Source organism: Rhinolophus sinicus, linkage group LG04 (genome assembly GCF_036562045.2).
Source record: "Rhinolophus sinicus isolate RSC01 linkage group LG04, ASM3656204v1, whole genome shotgun sequence".
NCBI classification, from domain to species: Eukaryota; Metazoa; Chordata; class Mammalia; order Chiroptera; family Rhinolophidae; genus Rhinolophus; species Rhinolophus sinicus.
The window spans coordinates 135,402,426-135,423,997 of NC_133754.1; the positions used below are offsets into that span (position 1 = coordinate 135,402,426).

General features: G+C 39.8%; 1 long non-coding RNA gene across 1 annotated transcript in view; it reads right to left on the minus strand.

Annotated features, from left to right (window-relative positions):
• LOC141571336 (uncharacterized) overlaps window positions 1-21,572 on the minus strand; it is a 264,152-nt gene that overhangs the window by 191,905 nt on the left and 50,675 nt on the right. Inside the window, exon 2 of the long non-coding RNA XR_012496097.1 lies at window positions 19,573-19,720. This is a non-coding gene — a long non-coding RNA (uncharacterized LOC141571336). The remainder of the gene's footprint in view (window positions 1-19,572; window positions 19,721-21,572) is intronic.

A 21,572-nucleotide genomic window follows, 5' to 3' on the forward strand; every position in this document is an offset into this window, starting at 1 on the left:
CCTCTTATCTTTCTATATCATATTATCCATTATAAGTAATCCTCACTATAATATATATACACATATATATTTATTGTATATGTATATTTGTATATATTTATATATTTATTATATATTATAAATATATATTTACATTATATAAATATAAATATATTGTATAAATATAAATATATATTTATATTACATATACATTTATATATAATATAAATATATACATATTTATATATATATAATAAAGATATATCAGGTCAGACAATTACATTCACAAACTCATCCTAGAAAAAATGCTACATACCTCATTGCTGAATATCACTATGGTCACCTTCGAAGTACTCCCCTTGGGAAGCTAGGCACCAACACCAGCACGTAGTCCACCCTTCAATGCAATTTTGGAACTCTTTTTCTGAAATGGCCACCAGAACTGTCACTGTATTACCCTTCATTTCCTGAATGTTATCCAAATGTCTTCTTTTCAATATTTCCTTTGTCTTTGTGTAAAGAAAGAAAGAAGTCATTGGGGGCCAGATCAGGTGAGTAGGGAGAGTGTTCCAATACAGTTATTTGTTTACTGGCTGAAAACTCCCTCACAGACAGTGCCGTGTGAGCTGGTGCATTGTTGTGATGCAAGAGCCATGAATTGTTGCCAAAAAGTTCAAGTCGTCTAACTTTTTCACACAGCCTTTTCAGCACTTCCAAATAGTAAACTTGGCTGACTGTCCAGTTAGTACAAATTCATAAGGAGTAATCCCTCAGATAGCAAAAAAGATTAGCAACATCATTGCAACAAGTTCCCGAACTTAATTGTCAGACCTCATATATTGAGTCCTTTTTCCTTTTCTTCAAAAGGAATGTCTGTGAAATAAAAGTTTACCAGCCCAAATCTTTTAAAAAATCTTTGCACTAGGGCCCTGGTGAAGTAACAATCCCTTGCCAGAGCTGAGTGAGGCTAACAAGGTAGCAGCAACATGAGCTGCTTTTGCAGCACCATGGTGGCACTGATGGACCACTCGATAACCTGGCACCACTTATCAGGAACCCAGTGAGGTCCTACAACGTCAATCTAGGAATCTTTATCATGTAAATAATAGTTAGGGGAGAAGGTTAGAAGATATGCAAAGACAGTCCAGAGTCTTCTTTGAGCTGTATCACTGCTAGTAAGTTCATCGTAGAACAGAGAAGGGGATTATATTGGAAAGTATAAACTGAAATGTTTTCATGTTGGTATCTTCTCAAAGGATTAAATTCAATGGCAGTGCTTTAGGTTTCAACATTATAGTCATTAATGATAAATGACTAAGTCTGAACAAATGTTACATGACTGAGTCACAAATAAATGCCTTAATGAACCTGAAGAGAAACTAGAATGACTCTAAATGAAATTCCTCACAACATACCATTCATTTCTCTACTCCGTTTTACAACTGAATTTCAGATAATTCTGGAAATAATGCAAGGAAATGTTCAGGGAGAGATCACTGGACTAGACATTAGAAGAGTCGACTTTTTTTTTTTTTTTTTGGTCAATAACTAGTTGTAAGATCATAGAAAGAAAACATAATCACTGTGGCTTATTTTCCTTCTTTGCTAAATGAATGGGTTAAACTAGATACATTTTAGGACTCGTTCAGATTCTAAAACTAAAAATATGTGGCCAATTTGCTTTATAAAGAGTATTTTTTTAAGATGTGTTTTAGAACCTTCACTCTGCAGGATGTTAATGAGTTACATGGGGAAAAAAAGATTCTGTAGTTCAAACAATTGTGGGAAATCTAGAATTACGCAAAGTTTGTCCTATTTCTTTACTGAAGGATAGTTCTAATCCATTAATATGTAAATATGCCTCCTGTGATTATTCATTTCATCAACAGCTATTTATTAAGTGCCCACCATGCATCAGATTCTAAATATACATTGTTAGGCAAAAACTGGTGTGGTTCTTATCCTCATGGACTTTACAATCCAGTGAAAAAAGTGGGCATTTATCACATAATTATACAAAACATAAAATTATAAATGTAGCACCACTTTGGAGAGGTACACAATGCATAAAGCACGCACAAGAGGAGATTTCACTCTGGTCAAGGAACATCAGGGAAAGATAATGGCACTAGAACTGAAAGAGAAGTCTACATGAGGAGGAAAGGGGAAGAGTTTTCTAGAGAAAGAGCCACATGTTCAAAGGCCTTGTGGTTGCCAAGGAAATATGAAGACTGGAAAAATCTCCAAAAATGAGATGCAGTAGACACTGTTTCTCTCATCATTTGCTCTTGAAACACTTTTATTTCCCCCCCAGAAGTACCTTATGGAGAACATATTTTCTGGAACAGACTTTGTATAGCACTTCTTTACAGTAATTTTATACGTGTTGGCTCTGCCTAAGGGGATTTATTTCTGGAATGCCAATGGATCCTATTGCATGTGCCCATGAAATGGGTCCCACAGGTTTGTAGGATCCCTTAGCTTTACAAAGTGGAAAAGGGAACAAAATTATGGATATACATGTGGTTATGGGAGAATTTTTTCTTTTCTTGTTTTTTATTTTATTTTTTAAATGCAAATGGTATGTATTTAAGGTGTACAAGATGATGACTATATATACGTACATCTGACATATACACACACACACACACACACAGTGAAATGATTATCACAATCAAGCCAAATAACATCTTTTTTTCAAATAGGTATTATTTTGGTGTGATAAGAAAGAATGTCTTAAATCCATTCTTAGCAATTTTTCAGTGTTTATTACAGTATTATTAGCTATTGTCATCATACTGTTCAATGGATCTCTAGACTTATTCATCTCACACAGCTGCAACTTTGTGCATTCTGACAAACATTCCCCCATTTCTTATACCTGCTCACCCGTGATGGCCATAGTTCTACTCTCTGCTTCTATGCATTTGCCTTTTTTACTTTGCACATATAAGTGAGATCATGTAGCTTTTTTCTTTCTGCATCTGCCTTATGTGACTTAGCATGATGACTGCCAAGTTCATCTATGTTGTTGCAAATGAAAGGATCTCCTTCATTTTTAAGGCTGAATAATATTTCATTTTGTGTGTTATCTGTGTGTGTGTGTGTGTGTGTGTGTGTGATATTTTCTTTATCTATTCATCAATTGGCTGACAGATTGTTTCCATATCTTGGCTACTGTGAATAATGCTGCAATGAATATGGGAGGACAGATAACTCTTGGAGGTACTGATTTTCATCTCCTTTGAGCATATACCCAGACGAGGAATTGCTGGATCATATGGTAGTTCTTAGTTTTTTGAGGAACCTTGATACTGTTTTCCATAGTGGCTACACCAATTTACAGTCCCACCAACAGTGTACAATGGTTCCCTTTTCTCCATATCCTCACCAACATTTATCTCATTTCTTTTTGATAACAATAACCTCAACAGGTGTGAGATATCTCATTATGGTTTTGGTTGGCCTTTCCCTGACAATCAATGATGCTGAGAACCTTTTCATACACCTATTAGCCATTTGTATGTCTTCTTTGGAAAAATTTCTATTCGGGTTGTTTGCGTGTCTCTTTTGCTAAGGAGTTACATAGTTCCTTATATATTTTGGATTTAAGCCCTTCTCAGATACATGGTTTTCAAATATTTTCTCAAAGATGGGAGAATTTCTTAGGAGACTGTGAATTATGCCAGTGAAGATTTTTGCCTACCATGTATTTGTGGTGCAAAGGGTACTCAATTTCTGAAACTACGAATAGGGGTGTGATGTGAGGGATGGGGGAGATCAGAGAGTAAAGAGAAAAGGCATATTTAAAAGCTGACAGCACTTTTTCCTCTTCAGAAATGGGAGGCAAACTTTTAGAAAAAACTTTTAAGGACAATCTTCTTCATCAATTCAAAGGGATAAAAACCAATGAGATTTTTTTCATTTAAGCCAGTATTTTATTCTGCAATTGGGACATTTGCAGTAGTGAAGAACAAAATAGGCCTGTATAGTATAAAAGGCTATTATCATTGTGGTTAAAATAATAGTATCTTTATAGGGAGGATAGCCTGAGATTGGCAATGCTTTTAGAAGTCAAAACAAAACAGAACAGAGAGAGAGCTAGAGAGACGTAAAAATAGATGTTCATTTTTCTCCCATCACAAGAAGACTGGGAGTCGGCAGTTCCTGACTTTGGTCTAGTAACCTGACCATGTTTCTGTAATTTTCTTTTCCTTTCCTTCATGGTTAGCAGATGATTGCCACGGATCAAATTATCCAATTATCACGTCTATATTCAAGATAGAAAAATGAAAGTTTCCCCAAACCCCTCCTCTCCAGGTTTCCTTTTACATCTCACTGCCCAGTTTTGGGTCATATGACCACCTCTAGCTGTAAGGGAGGCCACAAAAGAAGGGACATGATAGTCACAATCCAGTTGGACCAATTCTAATTCATCACCAAAAGCTAGGCACATCATGCTCCACCAAATGGGATTCCATTAGCATGAAAGAAGAAAGGAGATGGATGCTGAATAGGGAAACAACAGTGATTTGAGGGGATATTAAGGAGTTGCAGTTCCTGATGCTGTTGTTATTGTTCAATTTGTCTGTTTCTTTAGTCTAATGCCAGAGAAATTGGAGGCTCAGACTCCAGGTCAGAGAATTATCATCAAATCATTTTTTTTTTGGTTTGATAGAAACTGGTCCCTGCAACATGGCAGTACAGTACAAGTTCCTAAACAATTCCTTTCCAATGTTCCAATAGAGAAATGACTTCATAACTACTTCATAGGGAGCTTATTAAAATACACATTCCTAAGGCCCAGCTCCAATTCACTAGGTCTGTGTTTAACAAGAAACTATTCATATGACACAATTCCCAGGTGATACCTCTGCAGAGACCATTTGGAAAGCCTTGCATTTGGAAGGGATTGGGTCTGGTGATTATGAGCACACAATGAGAATGTAAGCCTTCCTCCCCTCGACCCCCACCCCCACCACCACACTGAAATCATTTTCTATTGTCCCTAAGCCTTCAAGATAATATTGTCAGAGCCTGGTCTTTGCCGTGCTAAGGGAATAAAAGGATAGTGCTGGGCCAAAATTTTGCAAAAGGCAGTGTAGGGATGAAGAGCTAGAGCTTGGAGGAGACAGTTACACAATAGCAAGGGGAGCCTGCAGAGAATCAGAACAAGCAGTCTGGGGTCAGATAGCCGATTAATGTGACAAGGACAGCCAAGATACATCTGTGATCTATGTGCACATCCCTCAGAGATTTTCAGAAAAATATGAAGAGTGGAATCAGGGAAAACACTGGACCTTTTAGATTAGGTATGATGGAAGCTTAGATTATTCCTGACTAGACATTAAAGGAAAATGTGACCCTTAAGGACCGGAGATGTCTGGACACCTGGGTTATGGTAATGTTTACTGACTAAGTAGAAATGAAACAAGATGAAAGAAGCATTGCATGAAAGCCCATTTTTTGAAATACATCTCAGGGTTATGATGCAAGGCAGGCATCACTGCATCCCTCGGTGCCCGTGAAGAATCTCGGCATGGATTAAACAGATGTTTCCAGCCACAATGCTGGTAAATGGTAGAGACTGTTTCTGAGACAAGATCATTTATTCTAAATCCTTTGTTCTCATGACAACGTCTGCCCCTCGACCTATATATCATCTTCTGTCAAATGAGAAGGTGACACCTATGAATTGTTGGGCTCTCAGAATTAGCTCTTCATCCCTTGTTGCTGTCGCTTATTGAGACTTGTTCAGTTTGTGCCTGCTAATCGTGAAAGCACTTTCCCCAGCCTCTTTTCCATTGTAGTGAAGCCTGTAATGGATACACTTTAAAGGATCCTGAGAGACTCTCTCTTCATGGGAAAAAATGAGGGAGACAGAAGATAATGCATGGGGAAGTGGCTCTGGGACTTCATGACCCAACGAGACCTGCACAGATTATTAAACAGTTTCAAGTGACTTAACCATGACATGGAGCCTCCTGAGAACAACAGGATCACTGTCACCACTGTCCCAGTGGAGGCAGCTAAAAGACTCGAACACTCTCCACTTCTCAGAGAAAATGAAAAGGGAAAGGAAGCAAATGGTGTTTATTTGCCTGGGCCACTGGACCAGCCCAGCCATTGTGAATTCTCTAAGGCATCATTGCTGTGGATAGGTCTGCACACACATGTTTGCTTTGTGGAATAGCCAAGAATCCCAGGACAACTGACTGAGATGCTGCTAGAGGAACAGGCTGGCCATTAAACGTAAGGCGTACGAATTTCCCCTTTTACCATTGTCCCACCTAGTCACTAGCTCATTAATCTGTTTATGTTGTTTCAATAAAAATTGTGTACGTTTAGTAGATACCAATAGCAGGCATAGCAGGCTAGGTTATGCGACGGTAACAAACAACCCTGAATTTTAATCGTTTATAACCAAAGTGTTTCTCTTTTTCCTGCTATGCATCTGTTGCAGGCGGCAATGGCTTCTGCTCCATGTCACCCTCACTGACCTGTGGAATTCCAGATGGTGGTGCCATGACGGAGGCACCACCATCTGGAATTCCACAGGTCAGTGAGGCAGATGAAAGAGGAGGTAGAGAATCATGCATGTTAAATTTTACTTCACCTATATTTCACTGGCAAAAGAAAATCAAACGGGCTCAACGAACTTCAAGGGGGGATGGAAAGTGCAATCCTCTCTTGTGGTCAGAGGAGAAGGAAATGGTAAATCAATAAAAAAACAGCAATGTCTGCTACAAAAATTGATGTGCTACTACAAAAAGGGCTGTCCAGGAATTTGATTCAATATAATACGCACTGGAAATGGCCTCAGAGTTTGTCTATGTACAAGTTAAACTTTTCAATGTACCAGTTCAATTCCTGAGCTTGAAGACAAACTTTACAAGGGACCACTCTGTAAGCCACTGACCCCAGAAACATTCTTGGCAGAAACCACCTCTCGTGCCTCCCTTCAGCTGAGACACATCAGTCATGTCAAAATGTATAATCACTGGTGTTTATCATAATTAATGTGTTTACGGACTCATTCTGTTTTTGTTTTTTTTTAAATCCCAAACACATATCTGAACTTTACCTCATTCTGATCCATTCTCCACAAATGAGGCTCAATCACGCAGTGAGGCTCAGGGACAGAGTGAGAGATCTTGTTTTATGTTATTTGGTAATTTAAAACACAGAAACAAAATCTTGTAGTGTTAAGCTTGTGTCTAATTCAAAAATTTCAAGCCAAAGTAGTTATGTCGAAATGGTTTCATGAAAATGACCGATTGACTATTTCTCTACAGGGATTATGCCTCCTCCCCCTACCTTTAGTCAGAGTGAGGGGTTTGGCTGGGACTGAAGTTACAGTGAATTAGGAGATGAGGTTGAGCTGTTGCACACCTTACATCCCATACTCATAGGTTGAGGAGCATAAAGAAATATATCCGAAACCGACTACACAAGGGAGTTTGTGCCAATGGTTCTTAACCCTCAGAGGGCCAGGGGTCTGGGCCAAGAAGTTCATGAATCCCTAGCATGGAATGCAAGATTCTTAGCATTCATGTATAGATAGTTCTTCTCAGAAGAAGAGTCGTAGCTTTCATCAAATTCTCAAAGGATTCATGATACATAAAATATCAAGAATCTCTATATGAGGATAAATAAGAAAGAAGGTCTATGCTCTCCAGAAACTTATATAGACCTGCACTTTCATATCACTAAAGGACAAGTGCAAGTTGCTTTATATAACAGATGTGTTTCTAAGAGTCAGATATAAGTCACATAATATTTAAACTGTGATGATATTTATGTAAACTAAATAATCCTTTGGTAGGATAGATGATCATGGTCTATCTTACAAACTTTATACAAGTTCAAATTTTGTAATAGGGAAATATATAAGATATTTCAGGTAAATTGTACTTCCTAGGTAGTGTCAAATTACATGTTAAAATTCATAGGACACACACACACACACACACACACACACACACACACACCTCATGTTCCCAAACTTAACAGGTCACAGAGGTCAGGTCCTTGCATTACACTTCTTGTATATCCAGGCCATTCCCTTACACCACCATCTTCCCATAGTCCAGGATACTCTGACAATTTTCTCACCACTTCTCTCAATGACAGGGTCCTCTTGTTCAACGCTATGACATATATAGTGTCATGCAGAAATAGAGTTTAATTTCTACATGATAGAAAATATAAATGTACGAGCCAAATTCAGCAATAAATATTTCACCCCTCTTATCACAAGTATCTTACCCTAGATGTAATTTTTCATTTTTCTTTAGACATTTAGATGTAAGGATCATAGCCTAGCAGAAAGAACACAAGACTTATAGCCAAGATACCTGGGTTTAATTCCTGGCTCCATTTTTTATACATTACACATGACCAAGTCACTTGTCTTCTCTGAACCTGGTTCCCCATCTGGACAATGAGGAAATAGTAGCTAATTAATAGTGTAAGGTTACAGAAAGAGTTGCTGTTGAAAATGGTATATGAATAATGAATGAACTTAGCACATGCGCTAGTAAATAAAAAATGTTCAGGTAATTAATAAATGTTACTTGAATCTGACCACAGTGAGTGAACTTAACCAAAAGATAAAATATTTCACACTAGGCTAGCTTCCTAGTATTCCCAGCTGGGTCTAGAAACAAAACACCTTTAGAGACTAATTTTAGTATTTCCTAAAACTTTTTATGAGAAGAGTTTTGAACAGCTAGCTGAGATATAGAACTAAAATAGAAGTCTTGATCATTTGTTCATACTCCATTTGCTGGGCTTAATAATAGCCTTACATGAAAGAAATGTTTCCTGTACTGCATAAGAAAAAAAATGAGCTCATCAGTTATCCAAAATGACATACTGAAAATATATATAAAAGATCCCTAAAATCTTTTTTTTTTCCTCTAATGGTCAGGATATTAGAGGTGAGGAGTCCCTGAAAGTTCTATTACAATTACCATATATTTGTATGTCATATGGCTCAACCTAATACATGAGCATACTAATGTGTACAGTTTTGAAACAGGCATTTATGATTCCAAATACTATCAAATTAATTGTGACATCAAAAATATGTTGTTCTCGGCACTTTCCACAAAACTAGATGAATGGAAGTCTCTTCTTCTCCCACACCTATTGATATAACCCTGATCTCCACTTCCCTGCTTTACCTTACCCACTGGTACCACGAGACTCCCACCCCCAAGCATGCTGCAGGTGCCTTCTGCGACTCTAGGCTATGGTTCAATGGTCCTCCTTGCCTCCACGTTTCTACTCATCTTAATGAGTGACATCACAGACCAGGTTGGTGACTCTCTGCCATCCTCTTTTCGTGATTCCTTAATTTCCTCAACTCTGACCTATCTAAAACTTCTCTACCACAGAAGTCAACACTTTTGACTCCATTATCAATAGAATTGCACTGTGTCAAGGTCTGAAAATCTGAAATGTTCCTCTCTGACCCCCAACCTTCCATATCTTTATTTTGCCTTGTCATTCCCACTGGATCTGCCACTTGCTCCCTTCTTATCCAATGGTTCATCCGAATCAGCTCACCAGACATCAAAGTTAACTTTGTTTAGTTTCTTGTAAAACTTTGTGAAACTGAACCATGAGTGGCCATACCAACAGTGGTCTCCTCAACTCTCAAAAATCCTCTACCCTCTTGATCTACTATTCCCATTGCCAACACGGGGGCATTTCCACCATCTGCTTTTTTATATCCCACTTTCAGCCAGTTGAGGATTTCTGTTGAACACAAGTTGATTGAATTCAATACACCCTTTTTAATTCAAAAGAAAAGTAAGACTTAATTTTTATCTTTTTTTCTATTTTAAAGGTCCTTCAAAAGCAGCAATAAGCTCCACAGGCTCGTCATTAGCAATTATTAGGATTTAACTGTTTTACTAGATTTTTTGCCCACTATTCTTTTCCTGTAACATACTTTTCTTTCATAGATTTTTTTGTTGATTGAGTGATCGTGATAACATAATAAATTTGCTTTTACCATTTTTAAGCGCTCAGTTTGATGGCATCAAGTACATTCACATTGTTGTGCAACCATGAGCACCACCCATCTCCAGAACTTTTCCTATTCCCAAACTAAAACCCATACACATGAAACAATAACTTCCCACTCCCCCTACTGGCATCCCCTGGTAATCATTATTCTACTTTGTTTTTAGGACTTTCACTCCTCTAGGTATGTTATATAAGTGGGATCATACAGTATTTGTCCTTTTGTGACTGACTTATTTGACTTAGCATAATGCCTTCAAGTTCCTCAGAAAAGGTCAGTCTTTTTTCTCTTAAGGCCTTCATCGGATTGGATGAGACTGACCTACATGATGGAATGTAATCTGCTATATTCAAAGTCTACTGACTTAAATGTTCACCTCATCTAAAAAATACCTGTTCAGCAACATCCAGACTAGTTTTTGACGAATATCTGGGTACCATGTCCTAGCCAAATTAGCACATAAAATTAACCATCACTCACTTCGACACAGAGCTGTGTAGTAGAATGATTAAGAGGACGGACTCTGGAGCCAGTGTGTGACTTTGCGAAAATACCTCACCTCTCTGTGTCTCACTTTCTTTATCTGTAAAACTTAGATAAATAAGTATACCTACCTTATACTCATTAGACATTTGCAAGAATTATGAGCTAATGCATGCAAAGTGCTTTGAGTAGTGCCTGGCGCACTGTAAAGCATGCAAACAATGCTAGATGCAATTATTTTTATTTGTAGTGTTTTATCATTTGTAGTGTTTATTTGTAGTGTTTTATCCCGCTCATCTACAACAGTTTATCATTCCTACTACTACAAGAATAATAAATCACTTATTACATCATCCCATATTGCAACCCACTTCTTGCCATGCTGCTCGCTCCTCATTCCCTTTCTCCACCCCAGGATGCTCCCAACTCTGAATAAAATTCTTAGTCTCAGTGATTAGTCAAGTGTTATTCTTGAAACATCTGCATCAGAATGACTTGGATGCTTATTTAAAATATGGATTCCTTCATGTTTCCTTTACTAAATCCGTCTGTGCATGAGACACAGGAACCTATATTCCTAGCAAGGGCTCCAACAGGCCCTTGTTTCCAAAAAGGTTGGAATTTCACTGTTCTAGTTGCCTGAGTCAAACTGCTCCAGCTCCCCCCAGACATCTTAAGTTAGAATTTCAGAGTCTCTAGCAGGACCTGGGCCTTATCATGCTTACGAAACACTCCAGCTGATGTGAATGTACCAGGATTGAGAACTACTGCTTCATTAACAAACGCCCCATTTGGGTCTACCTTTACATATCTCAAACTTTCCAAGGTACACAAATCATCTATTCTTTTAGCAGCAAAAGGGTGAGGGGAGGTGTCATGCAGTGTTTCATGTGGGGTCTCTGGTCCTGCTCCCTGCATAAGAACGCAAGAGATGGTGAGGCCAAAAAGGAACAATGGAGCCATAGATGGGGAAGTCATACCACTATAGTCTCACTGGTGGCTGGGTTGAAGACACAGGAAACAGTATTCACACGATCTGCAACCTGCCGCCCACTTCTCTGCCAACCAAACAACCCCACTTGCTAACTGCAATCCACGCTTGCTAGTTCAGCCACCATCCACTGCTAGCATAGCCACGGCAGTTATATTAGTGGCCAATGGCCCACTGGTTACAGCTGATGGCCAAATAGTCACAGCTGATGGCCATCCGAACAGTTGATGGCCTGACAATCCTCGCACGCCTAAGTTGAACCAAAGGAACAGTTGATGGCCATTTACTACCAGAGCCAGCACCTTTCTACATGAGGCCAAGAGCCTGGAAATTGCACTCCTGACTCTGTCCCCATGGGAGGGCAAGATCCATTCTCTTTAGCTGGAAGCTGTGATTTGAAATAGCATTTTCTCTCCCTCTTACTTGTTTCTTCTTTCATGTGTAATGTTTTTAGAGACCTTTTCAGGATTTGCTTCCCTAACCGCACACAGTTCTACAAGACTTCTCCCACCGTTTTACCAATTCCCTGCTCCTTTTACTGATAAATACAGAGGTCTCATCTCTGACGATTCATGAGGTTTGCCCAGCTAACGCCCAGCATTGAGTGCCATCTACTTAGGACCATTTGATCTCTTCAGCAGCTAAGAGTGGAGATAAGAGGTATCAATCACACACTTAATCCACGCCATGCAACTTCAGGGGTTTCTTTCCGATGGAAGATAAAGCTCTTTGTGGGGACAGAGCCCCAGAGAGCAGTTTCCAGGCTCTCGGCCTCACGTGGAAAGGTGCTGGCTCGGGTAGTAGATGGCTATCAGCTGTGGCTAGTTGGCCATCAACTGTAACCCTTGAGCCATTGGCCACTAATATAACTGTTGTGGCTGCGTTGGGGAGTCGAGTCGAGTGGAGTCAAGGAGAGTCGGTCGGTAGGCAGAAAAGCGGACAGCAGGTCGCACATCATGTGAATCCAGCCTCCAGTGAGACTATAGTGGTATGACTCCCCTACCTATGGATCTGTGGGTGTTCCTTTTTGGCATCACCATATCCTGTGTTCTTATGTGGGGAGAGGGAGCAGAGACCCCACAGGCCGCCCAGCATGACAATCCCTTGGGGAACTGGAGATTGACAGTCACTAAGGCCAGGTGTTGACAAAGGAATTCAGTGTTTTGTGCTTTTGTGGTTTTTTTGTTGTTTTTTTTAACTCCACTGGACCGAACACCTTAGCAACCTGACAATCCTCGCACACCTAAGTTGAACCAAAGGAACTGGCATTATTTTTCAAATATGAACAGCACTTTTGGAGTAGATTGCTTTGTTGATTTTTTTTTTATTTTTAGCGCAATTATTTTATCTCATTCATTCCTTGAAATATATGGAAGTGTTTGAAATGGAAGATTGAAGTCATTTTTCAGCATGATAAACATTTTTCCAAACAGCAAGTTCCATCAGAGTTATCACAAAGTAGTCAGCCCACAAGCTTCACTCTGACTTTCTCAGTCTCTCCCTTCCCTGGGCCCACCATACAAATCATGAGGCAGGACACAAAGCCAGGAAAAGATTCTACCTGCCATCATTGCTTTGTACACTTCAACCGAGTTTACAGAAGGAAACTTGGAGATTGCAGAGAAAGACACTAAAGTCCAGGAAGGTCAGTTGTCAACCTGTCCAATTTCATCCAGACAGTTCATTACAAACTCGGTCTGATTGAAGAATCCTAATTCCCTGTGCATTACTATTTCCATTTCATTGTCTGTATACTGGTTGATCCAAAATCTTTCTCTCCATGCCCAGCTTGTCTCCTGAGCACCAGATGCAAACTTCCATTTGTCTGCTAAATCTCTCTATTGGGATAAAACCCAGACACCCCATTCCCAACACGCCCAAAACCAAAAGAAGTCTTTTCCTTTCTCTTTCACCGGAGTTCTCTATCCTATCTAATAACAGTATCAATTTATTCTCAAAATAGACAACCCTCTGAAACTTGTCTGAGTCCTCTTTCCCCTTCATCTTCCACTTCCAATAAGTGCCTCATGTATGAAGATGATCTCTTGAAATATTTTTTGGAATCCTTCCATTACTTTTGTTACTCCTTGGTCTTATCTCTAATACAGCCATTGTATCTTAATAGGTCTCCTTATCTTCAGCCAGTTTATTCTCTAAGCTTCCTTCTAATTCAAAGGGCAAGAAAGGTTTAGGGAATCGGCCCCAAACTGGACCCCTTTAGGCTAGACCTAAATTTTGATTCTTTTCACTGTAATGAAATGGTAACATCAGGGATGTCAAGGAATAATAACCAGTTAACAGATTTACCCACATCTTTTTATTTCTTATTAAATGCAATGCCTGAATTATACTTAGAAACTTCCTAAATTGCTTTCAGCCTTTTGCTTGAAGGTGAAAAACTTCAGTGTTCACATTTCTACTGAACACTTGCAAGCTTACAAATAGCATAGATCAGATATCAAATAACAGAGTTTATGACCAGAACTAGTCCCTGGGGTTAAATTTCACTGGTTTTTAGCAAAAACTGAAGCCCAAAAAAGAAGAGGATTTGCATGTATTGTTATTCTCCCTGGAGCAAAAATGCAGATATCTTATAGGAACAAACACAAAACAGTTTGACAAATTTCACTTAGGAAAAATAGTCAAAATGTAATAACATCTCCCACTATCATAAAAAATTGTTATCACATAGGGTGATATACAATGCAGTACCCTCTGTAGGGATGTTACCAGAATTATCCCCCAACATATTACCTATAGCAAAGTCTTAATTCTATAACCTGGAACCTTCACAATCATTTTACAGCAAAATATTTTGGCCTCATCTTTCACTTCTATTATCGCTTACCCTTTTCACACTAGTGTGCTAATTAATGGCAGAAATACACTATGTATTTTAAGACTTCATTTCTTTGTTCAGGCTGTTCCCTCTGTACAAGTTACCCTTCCCATCACAACACATAGAGGTCTTATTCACTCTTTAGGGCTGTTCATCCTCCATAACATTCATTCCCCACTAAAAAATCATCATCATCATCATCATCATCATCATCATCATCATCTTTTCCTTTATATTCCAGTGTCACTTTTTTTATACTGATAATTTAGCACTTAGCACCACACATTGAACTGAGACTGGGAGCTCCTAGGAGGCAAAGCCTGCATCTTCACCTTCATCTCTGTGCATACAGTATCTGACACACAGGAGCCAGTCAGTAAATGTTTATAGAACTGAATTGTATTATCAGCAATCCTCTGTTTCTCAGGTGTCATGGCCTGAGAAATATTAGTAACCTCAGATCTAGAAGACTGCTGTAATCTACACACATTAAATACTGTCTCAGGCAGTCGTGCAGTATATAAAAACTAAATGAAAGGATAAAGATTTTTCTAAACAGTAAGCAAAACAAACACACAAAAAACTAGGTGTAATTTTGTCAGAATCACCCCAATCCTGTGACCAACATTTTATAAAGACTTTAACAGCGAAAGGGACCAATCTTCTCTGATACTGGACAGGTGCAGCCTGGAGAATGACAGTCCTTCTCTTTAACCTTTAAAGAATATATCTCACTCTCCCTCAATGAATTCCTGGAAAGAAAGAAAAAGGGAGGGAAGAAAGGGAGGGGTAAATATAGTCAGAGAACAAAAAAACTGGTGGAGAAAGAAAGGATACCAAAAAAAAAAGAACTAGAAAAGTAGGAAACAATTGGAAAAGGAGAGAAGCAACGGAGGCATGGACAAAGAAAGGAAGGAGTAAGAGAAAACAAGGAAGAAAACTGATAGATTCATAGGGATTTGCTCTGTGCTCGTTAGGCAATGTGCTTCTTTAACTAAGTAAAGAAATAAAAGGAGGTTGAGGGAGACAGAAAAGCTGTGGCAGGTCAGACTGAGTTGAGAATCCTCTGGGTTCATGCAGGCTGTGTGTTTCCCCAGCTGTACTGTCCAGGGGCATGTTCTAGACAGGTGTGCACAGGGACACCATACATACCCCCCTTACGAGGTTTCCTACTGCCGACTTAAGAAGAGGGGACTGAAAATGCAGTAGAAAGGATTTATTAACTTTGTTGTAAATAAAATAGCTTTCCTTTTGCTTGAGCGATCTCAGCAGATTTGTCTCTTGCTCTGTCGTCAGGCAGAAGTTTCCAAAGGGAGTCTCTGGAGAGCATTATCAGAATGGGATCAGCCATACATCTTTCCCCAGGAGCCATTAACTTAAACACAACCCCAATTTGGATTGGGAAAAAGTTAAACTTTTTAAAAAATATGGCCTTTTTGATAAGCCCCAAGAGGGGGAAATACATCCATATATCCACATATATTTCAAACCAAATAGCATACTTTCCCTGTCCAAGAAGTCAGCATTTTTCAAGTGTCCTCCATGAAAGAGGGGCTTGCACTTTACACATTGTGAACCTTTGTCCTGTCGCATTCACCGATGCACCTGGGCCTGGCCTGCCAGAAAACTGCCCAGCCAATCACACACTGCTCGGCAGATTTGCTCTGTGCAGATTTGACTTTCACTGATGGCCTTTTTAATTTTTTTTCCTCTCTGAGATAACATAATTGCAAAACACCTTTCACAATCTTGATTGTACATTGGCCCATGAAATGCCTGGCTTTCAAAGGGAGAAAAAAATTGCAGGTGGCATTTATTTAGCATTTATATTTACATGCTAGGCACTGGGCTAAATGCTTTCCCTACATCGTCGCATTCAATCCTCACAAGAAACTGGGGGTGTTAATTGTCATGCGGGTGGCCTGCAGGGTCTCTGCTCCTGCTCCCCACATAGGAACGCAGGATATGATGAGACCAAAAAGAACACCCACGGAGCCATAAGTAGGGGAGTCATATCACTATATTCTCGCTGGAGGCTGGGTTGGAGACACAGGAAGTAGAAGCCCCACGATCCGCTACTTGCTGTCCACTTCTCTCTGCCAACCAACCTCACTTGCTAACTGCAATCCGCTCTTGCTAGCTCAGCCACCATCTTCTTGCTAGCTCAGCCACCATCTTCTTGCTAGCTCAGCCACCATCTTCTTGCTAGGCCCCATTTCCTGCTAGTGTAGCCACAGCAGTTATATTAGTGGCCAATGGCTCACTGGTTATAGCTAACGGCCAACTAGCCACAGCTGATGGCCATCCAATCACAGTTGATGGCCATTTACTACCTGAGCCAGCACCTTTCCACGTGAGGCCAAGAGCCTGGAAACTGGACTCCTGGCTCTGTCCCCAGATTAATATAATCCTCTTTTTACAGTGAAGAGATGTGTGCTTAGGCAGGTTAAGGAACTCACTCAAAGTTACAGAGCTAAAAAATGGTAAATCCAGCACTTAAACCCAGACCTTTCTAATTAGCACAGTAAGCTGCCTTAGGAGCAGCTATTAGATACACAAGTTGTTTTCAAAGGTATTAGACTCTCCTTTTCCATACGAGGGAGGCAACACTTCCATAAGATTCTCAAATGCCCTGGGATAAGCCATGACAAGCCCTTACCTGCATACTTCCATGTTTTTGAGGCATTCTCATAGGCACCTTATTTTATTTTCCCAACAAAACTATTGAGTAGTTAGAGAAGGTTCTGAACTCATTTGATAAATAGGTAACTCAGCTTTACTCGGGGACTATCTCAGCCAGCTGCCACAACCTTGGCTAGTACTACAGAGAGGACTGGCACATTGTTTGTGCTCAGTCAACATCGGTGTCATTAATGAAAGAGAGCCAAGGAAGTGATCCCAGCCAGGGCTTCCTTGGGAATCTTCTTGAAGTCAATGGAGATCCAGTGAAAGATTAAATATAGAGAAAAATGTGTGGCAGGCAATGGGAGGCAGGGAGACCCGTAAGGAGCCTGCTGCCATTGTCTGAGTGGAAGATGCGGGCTTCGTAAAATGCGATACTGTTGTGAGAATGGAAAGAATTAAGTGAGTTTGAGAGACAGTAATGAGTTAGGAATGACTGATTAACTACAAATGAGAAGGGAGAGGGAATACTTATGGAAATGAATGTCCTTTTGGTAAAAGAGGATGGATGGATGGCTCCTTCCTTGTATGCTTTACATATTTTTGCCTATTCCCACCTTGCCGCAATCATTTTATGGTACATAAATTGCTCTTTTGCAAGTCCATCCCTTCTATTTGACTATAATATCCTTGAAGGTGGAGAGTTTAACTTATTGCCATACCCCCTAATGCTAAAAGTTTGTTGTAAGATGGGTGAGACTGAAACAACACATGAGACATGACACCCTAGGTCAGATGGACAATTTCTTCCTGGGCCATTTGTTCCTCAGACCACCTTCCAAGGACTAACCTAGCCTTTTGCAAGAACGCAATCCCTCCAGGTTATATTCTGCTAGAAGGGAATTGCTATTATATGCCACACAAATGAGTACAGGCCTGGAGGCATGAGGCCCAAATGAAATCGGTCTATGGACAAATAGCAACCTTAACTTGAATTAAGAATACGAGATCTGAGCTGGTGCTGTACTTCCCCAAGGCCCTGGGGCTCTGCACCTTCCAGGGTATTACTGCTACTTCGTGAATGAATAAGGCAACATCTGGGAGAGAGCTGCAGACAGGGAAGAATGATAAGGATCTAAAGATTTTTTTTTTTCTAACCTTTCAGTAAAGCCACTTGGACCAGCTTCTTTTCATTGTGCTGAGCTAAACAAAGGCTGAGAGAGAGAGCATATTCCCTAAAATAGCATAAAAAAAATTAGCAACTTAGGTTTCCTTGGTTTCTCATTTTTTAAATTTTCTAATTTCCCCTAATGCCATATATATGGAATTCCATATATATTCATACAACCTTAAATAGAAAACATAGAAAAAAACGTGAGTTTTCTTTGAAGGTTTAAAGTTTGAAATTGTCATACTCAGGGTCTATATTTTGCACAGCCCTTATTTTTCACAAGGTAGCAAACTGCAGTTCAACAGAACCGAAAAATTGCTTCTGTTATATGGGGACTTCCATTTCTAATAACAGTGCAATGGGAAATAATCATTTTCCCCTGTCCATTGAACATATTTACTGAGCAAGGCAAGATACCAGCCAGCGCTTGCAGCTACTTATTCAAGATCATGTCCAGCCAGACAGCAGGGGGAAAGCCACAGAGAAGATGTAAATAGCCTAATAACTATTCTTCGCTTCCACTACCATCTCTAGCCCCTCACCTCTTCCTTTTACTCCATTTTACTGCAAACTAACATTTATTCACTTAATTCTTCTGCATCAAACCTCTTGACCCAAAGAGCCAAAACTGCTTTATAGGAATTGCCTGCTTTTCTTTTTTTTTTTCTTTTTTTCTTGGCAATAGCCCCTCACTCAGAAAGGGAGAAAAATCTCTACTCCAGCAAGTTCCACAGGCATATACTAACCACACACTTCCAAGCATGCTGACTTGAGTACAGCAGTAGAGACTTTTAATATAGGAAAAAGGGAAATCAATAAGGGTAACGTACTCAATATTAGCTAAAATACCATCACTGAACAGACACACAGTCACTCAATAGTATTTATTATGACTGTCTGAGGGTCAGTGTAGACACCTTGGGTCAGATCAGTACGGTCTGAAATTCAACTCTCATATTTACCACACCACTGTTATGATTTGTAACATTAGATAACAACAGTTATCTTGTATGTATGTCAGTATACCTGACATAATATTTAGCTCCTATTAGGTATACTATCATTGGTAGCTAATATTAATGTTGTTACTATTATTAAATAAGAATCTTCTATTCACATAGGAAGGTCTATTATCTTTGGCTATTGGCCCATTCCTTTCCCATCAGCAGGGGTAGACTGTTTATATTGATGTCTTCCTTTAGCCAGCACTCTCTCCCAGCCAACTGTGGCACATAATGCTCTCCTTTGCAAACATGGAATTGATAAGAAGACTCAGTGCCCCGTCGATAGACCCCAGAGGCTGCATCCTTCCTAGGAAATGGAAGACAAATCCCTATGCAAACAGCTAAGTCATCTGTAAGCCACAAAACCTCACTCATTACAAGATCATAGAGTGACATTTCCTCTACTTACTGTTGGCTGAAACCTGCTGCAATTATATATGAACTTACCTGTCTCCTCAAAGATTTGCTTTCGCAGCTTGTATCTCCAATGTGTGGCATGGAACTGGGCACGTGGTGGGTACTCAGTCTAGGTAGAACTGATTGATTAAATGTCTTGCCTTGGCTTTGAGAGAAGTCACTCCTCTAAGTTAGGAAGCTAGAGAATAATTCAGAAAGAAAAAGTGTGAGACTTGGGTAGGGAATCCAGTGGTATCTACTATGAGATTTTACCCACAGTCTCCTAAAAGTCCCACCTCATTCCTTATTCTTCTGTGTCTACAGCAATGTTGGCCATATTTGATTGTATGCTGTAACCAACAAGGATTTTAAGATTGGCCTACTAGAGGCTATGCCTGCAATTTGTTTATGCTGCCACGTGGTGGCGCTTGATTTATGGCCTCACAGTGTGAAGAGTCTAGCTCCCCACCAGAAGGATGAACTGAATCATAAAGAACACATTTGCAACACAGTTTTGAATGGACATAGGCTATTTCTTTAAAAATTACAACACTTGAAACAGCAAAATTGGATTTATATTACTTTAATTAATTCAACAATCACAATAGGCACTTATCATTTAACGTGTATTTTAAATGGTACCAGAGGGACTCAGAATAAAGTTATGAAACCATCTGCAGCAGAATTTTGGAGTCCTTCCCTGTTAGTTCTTTTCTAGTAAACTTGGAAAAATATTACTTACCTTGCCTACCTCACAGGCTACTTGTGAGGATTCAGTGAAATAATGATGTGAAAGCCTTTCTTTATAAGCTATGAAGTGATACACAAATGTGAATTATTCGTATTATTCCTACAGTCCTCTCTGGAACCAGGCAGAGAGGCCCCCAGACACAAATCTCTTTAGATAGAAGGGTTTCCATGTTGGTTGCTACGTGCTAAAAGGGTACTCATGAAAAAAACATGCAGCTTACATGACCCTGGGCATGAAAATGTTAAATAATGAGCACCCATGCACTCAAGGCTGTTGCAGCCAGGAAAACACAGACTGTCTAATGATATGTATCCATAGGAAGTCAGAAATATCATAGCATCCATTTTTCTTTCCAAAGTAGGAAAGCAGTTTTCAATTTGGATGTTAATTAGGAAGTGATTCTTTCCTCCAAAGGGAGTTTAAATTGCACCATCCTTTGCCACAGTGTGTCGAAAAGGCTGTGTGCACACCCACCAGGAGCACCCAGTTTAAGAAGGCAGTGCCTTGAAGCACCGTGTAGCTCTTCCTGGCTCAAAAACCAAAGTGGAGCTTCTGCTTCTACCTCTCTGAATCACTAGTACCAGACTTGATCTACCATCCCACCAGAAACAATTAGAAAACTAAACAAAACCTATGACACAACAGTTTTCAGACATTAGGCTACCTGCAGCCTAGGACTGTGATCTCCAGAGAAAGGAAACAATAAGCCTACCCGGTCCCTGGCTTTCCACCTGGACACACTTCACAGGTGTGGGTCAGGGAGCAGTAATCTGAGCAGAGAATGACCATCATGTTGAGTTGAGATCAGAAATGATGAATCAGGCAGATGGGGATGGAATCTGAGGGGCACAGTATTGGATAAGAGGGAGATACACAGAAACAGAGCTCCAGAAACTGCATAAGGGTGCCCTTGCTTCTGTTGCCCAGTACTAAGCTGTGCATGTGTAGGGTGACACTTCACAAGTCAGTCAAAGAACCTCTTCTATCAGGAGCTGTAAACGGAACAATTCAAAAGTTCATATGAGGTAGGAAGTAAGGGGTGGGGGAAGAGGGGCAGGGAGCTAGATGAGAACCAAGCATATGACATCCTGGAGAACAGTGGTGTGCAACAATAATCAGTGGAGTCCAAACCAACAGAGAAAACAATTCGACCGAAAGAGAGATTGTTCTCTTGATAAGATGCCTTCATTAAGCCAGAAATCTCTTGTAATTAATTTATAGTATAGCAAAGCGTGGGGTCAGTAATTCTCAACAAATCTTTGGGTGGCTTTGGAAAGTCCTAATTTATAAAATCGTTGGG